Source organism: Podarcis pityusensis (assembly GCF_964106645.2).
Source record: "Podarcis pityusensis genome assembly, chromosome: 9".
Lineage (NCBI taxonomy): Eukaryota > Metazoa > Chordata > Lepidosauria > Squamata > Lacertidae > Podarcis > Podarcis pityusensis.
This window is the reverse complement of record NC_138034.1, coordinates 11,178,603-11,196,257: the sequence shown is the minus strand read 5'-3', so window position 1 is coordinate 11,196,257 and position 17,655 is coordinate 11,178,603.

Genomic DNA, 17,655 nt, shown 5'->3' with positions numbered 1-17,655 from the left:
AAATTTGCAGGCAAAGTAGCAACTCCTGAGTGAATCAACCCTGCCAACTAGGTCCAGGTTTTTTTGTACTAGGCCCCTTCAATCTGAATTGGGGAGAGGACCAAAGCAGAGTTAAGGTTTTGTGGGGAATTGTTTCAATATGAAAATGGCATACACTGTAAAGTTACTCTGACCTGCATCATTCCAGAGTGTTGTAGCTAGGCTAATCCAACAATGAGCACTTTGATCCAGCCAAGTCTCTACTTGCCTCACACCTGATGTCAGGTGTGGCATCAGATGTGAGGCAGGTGCATGGATTGGGGTGAGTAATGGCCTGGTGGGCCAAATAGATGGGCCAGAAGTTCCCTACCCCAGGAGAGAGAGAGTTATGATGAATGGGGGGCGGGCGGCTGGAGATTTCTGCCCAATTAGCACCAAAGGTCGCAAATCACATAAGCTAAGTGCAAAGCTCATTGGCACAGAGGGAGAAGGACTTAAATGTCCAGCATTTTTTCCAAGCAATTACCACTAGCAGATCTAGCAAGGAGCAGAGGACAGCTAAGAACAAGGCATTATGTTCCTGCAACATTGCTTTCCCAAAATATTGTGATTGGAGAACCCTGGTAAAAAAAAACCTGATTTTTAAGATCTTCCAAGGATACCCTGTTGGTCCTTCCACAACCAGAGGATTGTCACCAGAGGTGGGTGGAGGCCTTTTCAGCGATAGCAGCCATGCCATTCCTCAGGTGATTTGTGAGGCAGAGAGAGAAATAACCTTCAAACACCTCTTTAAATCATGTATATGCTTACCTTTCCTGGACTCCAACTCTTCATGTTTTTTGCTTTGTGCATTGCTCAGTTTTACTTGTGATGATACAGCTGTGTTTTGTTTTTATCTAATTTTAATCTAGCTTTTAGGGCAAAATGATTGAACGTTGTGTTTTCACTGTTCTTATGTAGACTGCTAAGAGATTTTTGTTATATTAAATGGTATACTAATGTTATGAATAAATAAAGTAAAATATAAAAATGGTACTAAGAACTAACTCACTGTTTAGATAGGTCATTTCCTGGTCACACTGATAATCTTTTTTTCTTTTTTCTTTTAATGTCCCTGGGATGCAACTGTGGGCTGCCCATAAAAATCAGTAAAGAAATCCAAGGTATGGGAGCTGGAATTAGCCATCGATGATACTCCAATCCTTGCTTGATTAAAAAAAATAGCAGCAGAGAGGACAGCTCCATGCTGTTTCCTACTTTGTTCTTAAATAAACATCCTGCTAATTAAAGTTCCAAAGCAAAATTAAGTTCATTGCTCCTGAAAGGAGCTGTGGCTGGAACAGCAGAAGCCTTCTTCTTCAGCAATAACTCATAGCCGAGTAAGATTGTCTACCATGAACACGATCTTATCAGTGAGTCCATAAGTGATTGTGGAGGCCAATTCTGGATCCGCATGTCCTTCCACAGTGGGGACATGGGCTTCTGGGCGGGAGTTGATCACGGTGAGGGTTTGCCAAGCGTGCTTTCCTCTTAGAGCGTTTCTCCCTTTTGTCCTGAGTTCGAGTGTCTTCAAAGGCCATGACACCTTTGGTAAAGGCTGTTCTCAGATTGGAGCGCTTGCAGGCGAGTGTTTTCCAGTTGTCGGTGTTTATACTACATTTTTTTAGATTTGCTTTGAGTGAGTCTTTGAACCTCTTTTGTTGACCACCAGCATTACACTTTCCATTTTTAAGTTCGGAATAGAGTAGTTGCTTTGGAAGACGATCATCAGCATCTGCACAACATGACCAGTCCAACAAAGTTGATGTTGAAGAATCATTGCTTCAACACAGGTGATCTTTGCTTTGTTCAGTACACTGGCATTAATTCTTTCCAAGTTTCTTTCCAAGTGATGTGTAAAAATTTTCAGAGATACTGTTGATGGAATCTTTCTAGGAGTTGGAGATGGTGTTTATAAGTGGTCCATGTTTCACAAGCGTACAGTAAGGTTGGTAGTACAATAGCTTTGTAAAGAAGCATTTTGGTTTCTCTGTGAATGTCCCGGTCCTCAAACACTCTGCACTTCAATTGGGAGAAAGCCGCATTCACAGAGCTCAGGCGATGCTGGATTTTGGCATCAATGTTGGCCCTTGTGGAAAGATAACTGTCCATGTAGGAAGAAGTGTGCTTGCACACGAAAGCTCATACCAAGAACTAACTTAGTTGGTCTTAAAGGTGCTACTGGAAGGATTTTTTTATTTTGACTATGGCTGACCAACACGGCTACCTATCTGTAACTGTCCATGTAGGAGTGTAGTTCATTCTGTATACTGCCAATTAGGCTCCGAGTGATTTCGTCTTGCAGGTAAGGCGTTGGGCTGAAATGGACAGAGTAGCTTACACTCAGGGCTTTTTTCAGTCAGAACTCACCAGAACTCAGGTATCTTTGATGCTGACATTCATTTCTTCAACCCCCGCAAGCCATAGGATCAGGTAACACACACCCGAAGTATACATACCAATGCTTTGTGGTCTGAGGAATCAGAACTGTGCAAGCAAATGTATGCAAGTGTAGAGGTGATGTAGATAATAGAATCACAGAGTTGGAAGGGACCCAAGGGGCATCTAGTCCAACCCCTTGCAATGCAGAAATCTTTCACCCAATGTAGGGCTCAAACTCACAACCCTGGGATTAAGAGTCTCATGCTCTACCGACTGAGCTGTCCAGCTTTTGATTTATGCTCAACAAGGAATTTAACAAGGAATTTAACAGCCAGTGTGGTGTAGTGGTTAAGAGCAGTGGACTCGTAATCCGGTGAACCGGGTTCGCTTCCCCGCTCCTCCACATGCAGCTGTTGGGTGACCTTGGGCCTCTCACACTTCTCTGAAGTCTCTCAGCCCCACTCACCTCACAGAGTGTTTGTTGTGGGGGAGGAAGGGAAAAGGAGATTGTTAGCCGCTTTGAGACTCCTTAAAGGGAGTGAAAGGCGGGGTATCAAGTCCAAACTCTTCTTCCTCTTCTTCTTTATTATGCCCTCCCCCGACCCAACCAAGGTTAAATGGATTTTATTTAAAATTATTTTTGGATTGGACTAGGAGTATGATGGAGCAATGCAGAGCAAGAAGAATGAACGGCTGCCGAATAAAAAGTAAACAGCAGAAGGAATGGAATGTGACCTTGTCCCATCCAGATAAACACTGCAAAGAACTGAACAATGGAAGACAGTAATTAATTCTCCCAACACACCAGGTCTGAAACAACAATGCTTATAATAAATAATAATAATAAAATTTTATTTATATCCTGCCCTCCCCAGCCAAAGCCGGCCTCAGAGTGGCTAACAACAATAAAAGTAACACAGCATTCTAAAATTAATGGCAACCATTGGGCTAGAGTTCTATGAGGATCACCAAAGGAGGGAGTCAGACTGTGCCTCAGCCAAAGGCCTGGTGGAACAGCTCTGTCTTCAGGCCCTGCGGAAAAATGTCAAGTCCCGCAGGGCCCTAGTCTCTTGTGACAGAGCGTTCCACCAGATCGAAGCCACAGCCAAAAAAGCCCTGGCTCTGGTTGAGGCCAGGCTAACCTCCCTGTTGCCTGGGACCTCCAAAATGTTTTTGTTTGCAGACCGTAAGGTCCTCCGTGGGACATAACAGGAGAGGCAGTCCCGTAGGTACGAGGGTCCTAGGCCGTATAGGGCTTTAAAGGTTAAAACCAGCCCCTTAAACCTGATCCTGTACTCCACTGGGAGCCAGTGCAGCTGGTATAGCACCGGGTGAATGTGATCCAGCGGCGAGGACCCTGTAAGGAGTCTCGCTGCAGCATTCTGCACCTGCTGGAGTTTCTGGGTCAGTCTCAAGAGAAGGACTACACATGTGTAATGGATTTTATACTTATAAGATGGGACAGAGGCTCTACTTGTAAGGAGGCGTTGTTTGCAAGAATGATGTAACAAAGATTGACGGATGACAACTGAACACTAAATAAGAAATGATGCAGCCATGGCATGGGAGGAAATGATCGACATATGTTTGCAACAGGAGCAGGAAACCTGATTTTAAGAAATTGTATTAAATTAAAGTAATTTGGTTGGATTTGTAATCATTTGAAAAATTAATAAAAATAATTGGAGAGAGTCTCATGCTCTAACGACTAAGCTATGATGTACAAGGACCAATTCCTTATTAAGACTGGCTAACAGGGTTCTTATCACCGAGGTTAGGAAGGGCAATCATGCAAACTTGGGACAACAGGAAGGTAAGCCTGCCAATCCCTTCCATAAAGGAAATATTCAGGATAGAATAATTCCATCCAGGCATGCCAATCCTGTGTGCCTCTGCCCCCCACCAATTTCATTTGTGTGATACTTGATTTCCTATAGATTTGTCCATTACTTACAGGGTGATTTCTGTCCAGCATAACTTCCTGGATACCACATGTAGCCCGGGCTTCATTTAGATGCAAAGGTACACTTGAAATTGTTTCATGGTAGGATTGCCATATGTCCTCTTTTTCCAGGACACGTCCTCTTTTTCATGGGTCGTCACAGCGATCCATAGTTAAAAGGAGATGTCAGCAAATGTGTCCTCTTTTTCGTTCTTCAGAATATGGCAACCCTAATTTATGGGCAATGTCTGCTGAGATCTTAGCGGTGGGGGAGGTGGGAGGTAGTAGGAAATTGGATGAATAAGAGCTTTAAAGTAACTGAAGGGTTCTGGTGCCCTGTTGAGTTCCTTGCCAGCAGCCCAGCAGAAATCCCAGGTACAGCACTCAAAATGGAAGATCATGCAAAAATGCAATATGCCAGTGTCCTCAATTTATATATATAACCCCCAAAATTCAGCATTTTGGTACAAAGTTGACTACATTTAGAATTTATTTTTTAAAAATAGTTTGGAGTACACAGAACTTCAACTACATGAAAAGGCAAAATGCAATAGAAGTCGTAAGCCATTTCTATGAGAGGTTTGGAATGCCCTGAATATACATACAGGCTATAAAAATGTTTCCTCTTCTATTTTACTGCATAGATGATTGATGTTTGTATATCTGTGTAAGTAATTTTACAGCCGAATCATGTAACTTCTCTTTGTGTTTTCCTAAGTGCTTATTTTAATCTGTCTTGATTATACTGTTTGGATGTGCTGGTTAGCTACAGGCCAAATTCTTCACTCTCCAGAACAAGAGACAAAAACGGGCATTACACGATTTATACTCAGTATAAATTTTCTTTTGTGAAAGCTCGTTCTGTACATCCACATTGTAATTTTAACACACTGACTTTCACGCTATTATGACTACAAATGCATCTGTTTAAAAAAGAAGTGTTGGTAAGATGCTTAAGAATTTTTCAATATGTCTGCAAAGCGTTGCCTAAATGCAGTGCCTTGAGGCGTTTGGAGGATGGATGGCAGCTAACGGATTGAGGCTGGATCCGGTCAAGACAGAAGTACTGTTTCTGGAGGACAGTGAGTGGGCAAGTGAGGGAGACTCCCTGGTCCTGAATGGGGCAACTGTGCCCCTGAAAAACCAGGTGCACAGCCTGGGAGTCATTTTGGACTCACAGTTGTCCATGGAGACGCAGGTCAATTCTGTGTCCAGGGCAACTGTCTACCAGCTCCATCTGGTACGCAGGCTGAGACTCTACCTGCCCGCGGACTGTCTCTCCAGAGTGGTGCATGCTCTGATTATCTCCCGCTTGGACTACTGCAATGTGTGGGGCTACATGGGGCTACCTTTGAAGGTGACCCGGAAACTACAACTAATCCAGAATGCGGCAGCTAGATGGTGACTGGGAGTGGCCGCCAAGACCATATCACACCGGTCCTGAAAGACCTACATTGGCTCCCAGTACATTTCCGAGCACAATTCAAAGTGTTGGTGCTGACCTTTAAAGCCCTAAACGGCCTTGGTCCAGTATACCTGAAGGAGCATCTCCACCCCCATCGTTCAGCCCGGACACTGAGGTCCAGCTCCAAGGGCCTTCTGGCGGTTCCCGCACTGCAAGAAGTGAGGTTACAGGGAATCAGGCAGAGGGCCTTCTTGGTAGTGGTGTCCACCGTGTGGAACGCCCTCCCATCAGATGTCAAGAAATAAACAACCACCTGACTTATTATTATTATTATTATTCATTCGTACCTTGGAACCCCACATGACAGGGGTCTCAAATGCCTAGAGTACACCTATGCAATGTACGTGTGTATAGTTCTTCCTGCTTAGTGTAGCAATGGAGGGAAAATTTGGAAACCTTTCATATTCACATGCCATGATTTGTTGCTACCTGACACACACTGCTTTTGAAGACATCAACATTTGCTTCAATGCCGAGAGAGCATTTCATTCCATAACGTGCAAACACAGCAACGAACACAAAGTAGGAGAACATTTTAAAATATCCAGCTTTGCACTGCATTGTAAAAGGGTTATTTTGACTATTCAGCTCAGCATAATGAAGGGTTTCTTTCTGTCTTTTGCCCTGCAATAATGCAGATGATCTCATAGCGCAGGGGGTGGTAAATTTATGTTTTTAACATAAGCAGAAATTTAATTAATGGTAATTTATACAGCATCATTAGTGCACGTACAGAACACTTTATATAATAATATAAGTTAAAGATACTTTCTTGCCTGGAAGAGCTTCCAGTGTAAAGTTATGTTGCCAGGTTTTCTTCACATTCTGTAACAAATGAAACCCAGTCAAGTTTGCATGGAGGAGAGAATTGCTACATATACTTTCTTATCGCATATTAGTGAACTATCGACTGGTTTGGCACAGGCAAACATCAGGGATTAAGTTATGTGTGTGGATGAAGCAATGAAAATCTACTGGGTACGTGCATGTTATTCTTTCATTTGTTATTATGCTGTATATTTTTGTGGTTTGATATTATAAACCGCCCTGTGATCTTTAGATGAAAGGTGGTATAGAAATTTTAAAAAATAAAAATGAAAAAGTAATATTACTGCAGGCAGAATATTGGTATCACCTTAAAAGCAAGGCTTTTTGATGGAAGCAGTTTGTTCATCACACTTGCCTTCAAGTAAACAGATTTTCCAGGTTTCTGTATTGTTTAAAAACCTGCAAAACCTGCTTGACCAAAGGTGGCAAGGCAACAAAATAGATGCACACACCAGCCAGCATCATGATGGGAGCCTTTTTCCAGCACTTTGTTTTCCTAAAATCTGTTAACGTCCATAGATATTTTGAGACCTGCATAATTTTAGCAGCAAAATATATGGTCATTTGTGAAGACCCATGGAACATAAAGAAGGCTGATCACCGAAGAATTGATGCTTTTGAATTATGGTGCTGGAGGAGACTCTTGAGAGTCCCATGGCCTGCAAGAAGATCAAACCTCTCCATTCTGAAGGAAATCAGCCCTGAGTGCTCACTGGAAGGACAGATCCTGAAGCCGAGACTCCAATACTCTGGCCACCTCATGAGAAGAGAAAACTCCCTGGAAAAGACCCTGATGTTGGGAAAGATGGAGGGCACAAGGAGAAGGGGATGACAGAGGACGAGATGGTGGGACAGTGTTCTCGAAGCTACCAGCATGAGTTTGACCAAACTGTGGGAGGCAGAGGAAGACAGGAGTGCCTGGCGTGCTCTGGTCCATGGGGTCACGAAGAGTCGGACACGACTAAACGACTAAACAACAACAACATGAAACATAATAATCAGTATACATGCCTGTGCACTCGTGTGGTTGATGTGATACTGTGTATTTGCCATGATATTTGTTGTAGGAGGGGCACATATGAAAAACACCAGATTCAGTGCTAGACATACTAGGAAAAATATTGTTCTGCTAGTACACCCGGGGTCTGTAGCAGCAGAATGGAGGGAAGGAAAACAAAACAAGCTTCCATTTCACAGACAAAAGAGAAGTTCATGTTCACCTTAAGCTGTATCAGCAACAAACATGCTTTTTAATATTAAAAAAGCAGAAGAGGAAGTTACTGCAGAAGGATGAGAAAGGGAAGCAGCAGAGGCTTGAGCTGACAAACACCACTTAATTATCCTGAAAACTGAATTCACCTGCTCCTGCCAAGGATGATAATGATGAGGATAGATTTATTAAATTTATTAAATTTATACGCTGCATCCATCTCTGTCTTCGGGATAATCTGTCCCTTTAATGTGAGACTTGGAAGACAAAAACCTATTGCCTCCAATAGGAGACTTTTTCCAAGCTCTGTCCCAGCTCCTGCCAACCTGGCAGTTCGAAAGCACGCCAACGCAAGTAGATAAATAGGTACCCCAGCAGCAGGAAGGTAAACAGCGTTTCTGTGCACTCTGGTCAGGTCAGGGCCAGATTTAGGTTTGATGAGGCCCTAAGCTCCCGAAGGTAATGGGATCCTTTATATGTCCAGCTGTCCTTTGTCAACAACAAATGGTTGCTGGGTTTTTTGCGTTGAGTAAATGCTATATGGTGATTTATGGACCTAATAGGTATCTAAAGCCATTTGCACATAACAAAATATGTAGTTTATCAAAGTACTTGTTAAACTGAAATACAATTAAGAAGAAGTATATTAATAGTGAAATAATTATTAAGCTCTAACTGTAAGCAGGTTTTATTTGTTTTTTATCTTATATTTTGGAAATGTACATCCAGGTTTTATCCCTTTAATTTGGGGGGGGGGGCAAGAGAGTGGGGCCCTAAACTATAGCTTGTTCAGCTTATATGTAAATCCGGCACTGGCTCTGGTTTCCATCACAATGTTCCCTTGCACCTGAAGCGGTTCAATCCTGCTGGCCACATGACCCGGAAAGCTGTCTGTGAACAAATACTGGCTCCCTCAGCCTGAAAGCAAGATGAGCACCACAACCCCATAGTTGTCTTTGACTGGACTTCACTTCCAGGATTCCTTTACCATTACTCTTCTTCTTTTTAACCTATCCTAGAGACTGCAGCTGGGAAGGGAAAGTTAACGCTTGCCTTCCCAGCTGTATTTACCAGGAAATCAACCCCTTCCCCAAATTGGAGGGAAGCGAATATTTTCACACCCCCCCCCAAGCCTTATTGCTAGCAGAGGAGGAAAGTGAGTGTTTATAAGCATGCATGTGTGGTTGTGGTGCATGCATGGTGCCTACCGCAGCTTATTTCAGTTTGCAAATGGGTCCACGGGCCCTGCAAAACATGAAACGACACATTGCATGAAAGAGCAGGTAGTCTTGTTTGTGTAAGAGATTTTACTTGCAGTGCTGCCCTGCAGGATAGCAAGAGACTGCCCAGAGCCTCCCTATCAGGGAAGAAGGGGTGAATGGAGATGTACATCAGGAACAAGGGGGAGATAAAGACTGACATTGGGATTTGCTGCCCATGGATCCTGCCGCCTGAGGCAAGCACCTCCCCTTGCCTCATGGTTGGGCTGGCCCCGAGATGGCCTGATGATTATACCTGTGATGGCACCACTGACCTGCTCCAGGAATAAAGCTTACTGGGAAATGATTTACAATGAGTTTTAAAAAAATGTTTAAAATAACTTTTGTTAAAAAAAAACAGAAGCCTTTTTATTAGGAATTATAGGTGCAGAGAGGGACGCGGGTGGCGCTGTGGGTTAAACCACAGAGCCTAGGACCTGCCGATCAGAAGGTCGGCAGTTCGAATCCCCACGACAGGGTGAGTTCCCATTACTTGGTCCCTGCTCCTGCCAACCTAGCAGTTCAAAAGCACGTCAAAAGTGCAAGTAGATAAACAGGTACTGCTCCGGCAGGAAGGTAAACAGCGTTTCCGTGTGCTGCTCTGGTTTGCCAGAAGCGGCTTAGTCATGCTGGCCACGTCCCAGAAGCTGTACGCCGGCTCCCTCGGCCAATAAAGCGAGATGAGCGCCGCAACCCCAAAGTCGGCCACGACTGGACCTAATGGTCAGGGGTCCCTTTACCTTTACCTTTATAGGTGCAGAGATACCAAGGGAACAGAAAATACTTTTCATGTACGTGACAACGGCAGCCAGAGATGGAAGGAAGACAAGATTCCTACAAGAGAAGAGTGGACAATAAAATTGATCGACTATGCTGAGATGGCCAAATTGACTGGGAAAATCAGGAACCAGGATGAGGAAATCTTCAAAAAGGACTGGGGAAAATTTGTAACTTACTTGGGAGAAGACTGTAAGCAGATAAGCACATTGGCAGGAATACAATAACACTTGCAATGTGAAATGAACTATGGAGATAATTAGAGTTTTATGGACAAATAGAGAACGTTATGATATGCAGTGAAAAAGGGCTGTCGATGGAGGGAAGGAAGTCTGAGAATTTGGAGAATTCTTTATGCTTTGATTATATTTTTTGTATGGATTTAAAAGGAAATGGTAAAAAACCAATAAATTTTTCAGAAGAAAAGAAAAGGAAACTGCCTGCTCCGGGAGACAGATAATCCTCCATCCCAAATAAAAGAAACTCATTTGCTGATTCCAACCAAGAAAAATTGCAGCTCAGTATCGTTCTTTTAAAAGCTGAATGAAAAATGGTGCAGGCATCAGGCATGCCTTAGCAGCAGGATGGAATCCATGCAAGAGCTTGTATTCCCAAGACAATGATTTGCTAATTCCATTCTTAGCTTGTGCAATCCCGCAAAAGGTTTGGAAATCGGACAAAAACGCCTCTGAGATGACGCTTGTTATGTTTCACATTTGATTGTTTGCTGCTGCACACTGGGCTTCCAGCAGAAAAACAGAACAGAAGAGGGTGTTTTTTTTTTCTGGTCTAGCAAAGATAACTGCTGAATGAGGCTGACTTGTTGGTAAAGCAAATTCCTGCTGGGATGAGCTCTTTTTCTCGATCTTTTGTCTCCAGAGTTCATTTACTTCGTCAACAATTTCCTTCTGGGGCAGAAAGCACAATTCAAAGACACCACCTTGCTATATTTTAAAGGATGTGGGTTCCGCAAATCAGGTTTACCTGAAATAAACAAGTCCCTAACTGTGTAATTGAATGTGCCCCTGAACAGGGGGTCACTTTCCTCAAAGACACCCCACCCGTTTTGTGGGAGCAGCTAGAGTTTTAAAAGAAGCCCCGGAACATTCACTGAGCTACCAGTTCCCAGGATAAAGTTGGGGGAAGTTGCAATAGCTGAACTGATATATATAGGTGATAACTTTATAACATTGATATACCCTGCAAGTTCAACAAGATAATTGAACAAGGTGCCTAGCAGTTTTATTGACATTTACTACAGAGTTTCATTTCACCTGGTACTAACACCCTCCAGATCCTATCGATAATCATTTCACATGCATGCAGCTGTCAGGACTGCGTTGCAATCTCACCATTTTCCCTAACCAATACAGTTTTAGCCTAATGGTAGTGGCAAATTAACTCTGCTCTTGGAATAACACTGGAAAGCTCACCCAGCCGGGGCACAGAAAGGATTGACAGATTGACAGCGCTTTCTCGATTCTGTGGGTGGCCGTTCTTAGCTGGTGGAGCGACTTGTCTGGTTAATTCCGATAACGAACGAGACTCTGGCATGCTAACCAGTTATGCGACCCCCCAGTGTTCCTTTTTAACCAGACTTTTGGTTGATTTGATTGACATCCTATGCCCTTTTAAAATGTGGTTCTTTTGGGAGGGAGGGGTGTTATTGGGTTTTTGTTTTTATTTTGATCATACAGTGGTACCTTGGTTCTCAAACGTAATCCATTTGACTTCCGAAACGTTCAAAAACCAAGGCGTGGCTTCCAATTGGCGCAGGTGCCCTGGAAACAATAGTCAACAACCGTACTGGATGTTCAGCTTCTGAAAAGCACAATTCAAAAACTGGAACACTTACTTTTTCAGCATTTGGGAGCCGAAATATTCAAATACCAAGGCGTTCGAGAACCAAGGTTCCACTGTATATATTGTAGTTTTATATTTTGATTTTGTTCTGTGAACCGCCCTGAGACCTTCGGGTGTAGGGCAGTATATAAATTCAATTAATAATACAGTGGTACCTCAGGTTAAGAACTTAATTCGTTCTGGAGGTCTGTTCTTAACCTGAAACTGTTCTTAATCTGAAGCACCACTTTAGCTAATGGGGCCTCCTGCTGCCACGCCACTGCTGCACGATATCTGTTCTCATCCTGAAGCAAAGTTCTTAACCTGAGGTAATATTTCTGGGTTAGCAGAGTCTGTAACCTGAAGCATATGTAACCTGAAGCGTATTTAACCTGAGGTATCACTGTAATCATCATCATCATCATCATCATCATCATCACCACCAGAACCCATACTCCGCATGCTTGCATTAGTTTTGTCTAAGCTCTTGCCATAAAGGAAAAGCGGTATTAATACACACCATGGATAAAATGTTGCATTTCCACAGCTTCTTTGGCCAAAGCCTTCTGTCGGCTTCCTTCCAGCATCTGATTTCGAGCCAGAAATCTGCCCTGTTTGCTTTTGGTCGACCTTGGCATCTGGCACAACAGCATATGCATTTCGGTACTTTTTCAAAGCCCCTCCAGCAGCTGTGAGATTCTCCACACCTGTGTGCACCTTTTATCTTCGATAGCGGCAAATACTTTGATGAAGGAGGTAGCAGGCTGGTCGAGACGATGCCTTTCTTCATCTTCTCTGTGGTAACATTTGTTTTCAAGTCACGTGGTGAAACCCATTTCTACTCTTTCTCTCCAAGCGCTTTACCATGCCTTGCAAACAGATCAAAGTTTCCAGATGTTTCCAACTTTACCCTGGATCACCCCCCCATTAACCTGTTTTAAAGCTGTATTTCAATCAATTGTTTTTATATTTGGTGTTAGCCGCCCTGAGCCCGGTCTTGGCTGGGGAGGGCAGGGTATAAATAAAATTTATTATTATTATTATTATTATTTGGCTCAAACTCATACATTGTTATTTATTACATTTCTAGAGCATGTTTTCCTCAGAGGAGCTATCATCCCATCATTCACACTAATTATCATCTCCATCCTCTTCTTTTTTAAGTCACCGGTTAGGAAATATAAGCATTTACTTAATTCTAACATACCTTCCAACAGTGATTCCCTGTCAGGGGAAAAAATAATCCAGGGTATATAGAAATATATCACAACAACAACCAGTTCTGTTTTTGTAGAAAAAGAGGTGCCAGGACTCACCACGAATACCTCTCTTGTTCAGTCAGAATGGCAATGGCGCCCACCTGAGGTTCCGGCAAGTTCCGGCTGAAAAAAAGCTCCGACAGCAACAACAGCATCGGTCCTGTACAAACTTAAAAGCAAAAATGGTACTATTTTGATTATATGACAAACGATATTAAAACACACACACACACAAAAATGATTTTCATATATATTATTAATATTTCAAATTATTCACACCAGCTGCTGTATGAAAAATGGCAGGCTGGGTGCTCCACTGTGACTTATATGCATTTATTTATTCATTTATTCATTCATTCCATTTATTGATTTATACTGTTCACGTTTATACATTTTACTAATTTTAAACATTTCACTAATTTTACAATCATTTGGATAACCCAAAACTTGATTTCCTTCTCCCTCTTTCTGTGATTCTTTAAATTTGTTTTTAATATCTTCTACATGTCCAAATTAATTTAATTTGCTCATTTATTCATCTTCTTTAAATATATACTCTTATAAAACTGCAGGTTATTACAATAATCCTGCCAGTGTTCTTATTTGTTTATAATTAATTTACCTGTAAATATTCAATAAACCATTTGCATTCTTTTATTTTTTTAAAAAAATTGTTATCTTGATCTCTTATTCTTCCGGTAAGTTTCGCTATTTCTGGATATTCTGTAAGTTTTTGTATCCATTCTTCCTTTGCTGGGACTTCTGCTTCTTTCCATTTTGGGGCGAGTAACATTCTTGCCTCTGTGGTCGCATACATGAATAAGTTTCTATACAGTTTAGGTAGTTCTGTCCCTGTAATTCCCAAAAGAAACGCTTCTGGGTTGTTGTTTTTTACAAAGGTTATTTAAAACATCCTTTTCATTTCATTATATATCATTTCCCAGTAAGCTTTGACCTTACTACAAGACTGCCCCACAGTGACTTATTTGGACAGCTAAACAGACACTTGAAGTTTTCACACAATGAAGATGGTCTTTTCCAGAAACTGACAAGGAATGGATAGGTCTCCTTGTTGAGTTCATTCCAGAGTCTGAGAACAACAACTAAGAACATCATTGCTCTTCCAACGATGAAACCATCTTGAAAGTAGTGCCCATGGGATAGAGCAGTATAAGCACCCATTTCAAGAACTAAGAGTGCATGCTTCTCTGTTTTTGGAGGGACAGGGGGTGGGCAGGTGTGGAAGACTCCCTGGTCCTGAATGGGGCAACTGTGCCCCTGAAGGACCAGATGTGCAGCCTGGGAGTATTTTGGACTCACAGCTGTCCATGGAGGCGCAGGTCAATTCTGTGTCCAGGGCAGCTGTCTACCAGCTCCATCTGGTATGCAGGCTGAGACCCTACCAGCCCACAGACTGTCTCACCAGAGTGGTGCATGCTCTGGTTATCTCCCACTTGGACTACTGCAATGCGCTCTACATGGGGCTACCTTTGAAGGTGACCCGGAAACTGCAACTAATCCAGAATGTGGCAGCCAGACTGGTGACTGGGAGTGGCCGCCAGGACCATATAACACTGGTCCTGAAAGACCTACAGTGGCTCCCAGTACGTTTCTGAGCACAGTTCAAAGTGTTGATGCTGACCTTTAAAGCCCTAAATGGCCTCGGCCCAGTATACCTGAAGGAGCATCTCCACCCCCATCGTTCAGCCCGGACACTGAGGTCCAGCTCCGATGGTCTTCTGGCGGTTCCCTCCCTGCAAGAAGTGAGGTTACAGGGAACCAGGCAGAGGGCCTTCTCAGTAATGGCGCCCGCCCTGTGGAACGCCCTCCCTTCAGATGTCAAGGAAATAAACAACTACCTGACTTTTAGAAGACATCTGAAGGCAGCCCTGCTTAGGGAAGTTTTTAATGTTTGATATTATTATCATTATTATTATTCTGTTGGGAGCCGCCCAGAGTGGCTGGGGTAACCCAGCCAGATGGGTGGGGTATAAATAATAAATGTTGTTGTTGTTGTTGTTACAGCTGGCTTTCGGTGCTATCCCGTCACTGCAGTTTGACTGTAAGCTGAACACAGGATTGCAACCAACTTTCTACCCCCAAATGTGCGGGTGTGGGTCTGGGTAGATGGATGGGTTTGGCCACTTGTGTGTTTCCCCATTCTTTCCCTGCGAAGAGGTACAACATAGTTGTGAGCCATGAAACAAAAAGCACCTAAAACAAAACAGAGCCGAGCAGTTCTATCCTGTTTCCACTTGCTCTTTTTATTTAATCCGCTCCACTTCTTTTATTTAAACCAAGGACTTGTACACCGACCACAATAATGAATCAGATGTTGTAGATATTATTGCAAATTTAGTATACTATTTTTTGCGATGTGCAAATGACTTTAGAAGACTTGGTTTTTATTTATTTATACAGTGGTACCTCGCAAGACGAATGCCTCGCAAGACGGAAAACTCGCAAAACGAAAGGGTTTTTGGTTTTTTGAGTTGCTTCACAAGACGATTTTCCCTATGGGCTTGCTTCGCAAGACGGAAATGTCTTGCAAGTTTGTTTCCTTTTTCTTAAAACTGTTAATACAGTTGTGACTTGACTTCGAGGAGCAACTCATAGTGGTAGCCTTTTTTGAGGTTTTTGAAGACTTTGGTGATTTTTGAAGCTTTTCCAAAACTTTTCCGACACCGCGCTTCGCAAGGCGAAAAAAATCGCAAGACGACAAAACTCGCGGAACGAATTAATTTCGTCTTGCGAGGCACCACTGTAATGTTTATTATTCCTACGATCCTTGTTTATAAAATCCAATAAAAAGCTACTTTTAAAAAAGCACCTGAAACTGTCATCAACGCCGGCAGCAGGTTGTGTCACCGTTCCGTTTTCTTCCAAAACAACTCTGTGAACTCTCAAAAGGAATGTAGCACAAAGACCAGAGGACGATGACGAACAGCGGCGATTCCAATGAATTGAAAAAAATGTTGAAATATACATTTGTCAAGAAACCAGAGGCCTTTCTTCTTGAATTAACAGGATTGGAAATGCCCAAGAAAGATGTTAGATTATTTTTGTATGCCACAACAGCTGCTCGAATTTTAATAGCCAAGAACTGGAAAACGCAAGAAATACCAACAGTGGAAGATTGGCAGATGAAGATGATGGACTTCTCCAAGTTAGCTGACCTGACTGGAAGAATCCGTGACCAGAAAGAAGAGGAATACCAAGAAGATTGGAAGAAATTTAAGGACTATTTGAATAAATATTGTAATATAAATAATTAGAAATTACTTGAAAGTACCAAATTGGCTTAGGATCAAATTAGGATTTAATTTAATAAATGGGATTTACAACAGTAAGAAAAGTGAATAAGTTAGAGGACAATTGGAAGTATTTTTGCTTAATAATGATATTGGAAAGCTGTTACATCCAGATACAAGGAAACTCAGAAGGAAGGGACTAGGGGAAGTCAATAATATGTTTATAAGGTTGGATCTTTAAAGAACTAAGTTTGTTTTTATTGTTTATTTGTGTATTGTTTTCTTCCTTGATGTACTTTGTTGTCTTTTGTTTCTGTTTTTGTTTGTTAGTTTGTTAGGAGATATTTGTTATAATTGTGGAAAACTTAATAATTTATTTATTTATTTATTTATTTAAAAAACCGCTTGTGTGGAAGCACCCGGTTTAAAACACGAACTTGCAACCACGAAGCAGACGGGGTAGTTGCAGAAATAAAACAGGGGAAGCATATTCAAGGGACCACCACCAAAACCGAGATAAAGGTTGCCCTTTCGGAGGTCTGGGGGAGAAGCAGGCAGTGTGCTTGTAAAGCACCAGTTTGGGATGGAAAATATCCTTGCCAAAAAGCTAGAAGATCTGCTACAGGCAGAGGAGACAATACAGTGGTACCTCTGGTTAAGAACTTAATTCGTTCCGGAGGTCGGTTCTTAACCTGAAACTGTTCTTTACCTGAAGCACCACTTTAGCTAATGGGGCCTCCCGCTGCTGCTGCTGCTGCGCCGCCACACCGTGATTTCTGTTCTCATCCTGAAGCAAAGTTCTTAACCCGAGGTACTATTTCTGGGTTAGCGGAGTCTGTAACCTGAAGCGTCTGTAACCTGAAGCGTCTGTAACCCGAGGTACCACTGTACTAAGCTAGGCAGATTTAAGAGATCACTTTTCGCCTCCAAAATGAGTAGCTCCTCTGCCCCACGGCACTTTAGTATTTTCACCAACGGCACTTTTCTTATTTTGCTTTTTCAGACAGATGTGGTCTAGCTTAAAAAAAGGTAAAGGACCCCCAGACAGTTAAGTCAAAGGCGACTATGGGGTTGCAGCACTCAGCTTGCTTTCAGGCCAAGGGAGCTGGCGTTTGTCCACAGACAGCTTTCCAGGTCATGTTGGCAGCATGACTAAACCGCTTCTGGCGCAACGGGACACTGTGATGGAAACCAGGGTGCACGAAAATGCCATTTACCTTCCCACCGCAGTGGCACCTATTTATCTACTTGCACTGGTGTGCTTTCGAACTGCTAGGTTGGCAGGAGTTGGGACAGAGCAACGGGAACTCACTCTGTTGTGAGGATTCGAACCGCCAATCTTCCGATCGGCAAGCCCAAGAGAATCAGTGGTTTAGACCACAGCGCCACCTGTGTCTAGCTTACATTGTACAGTGGTACCTC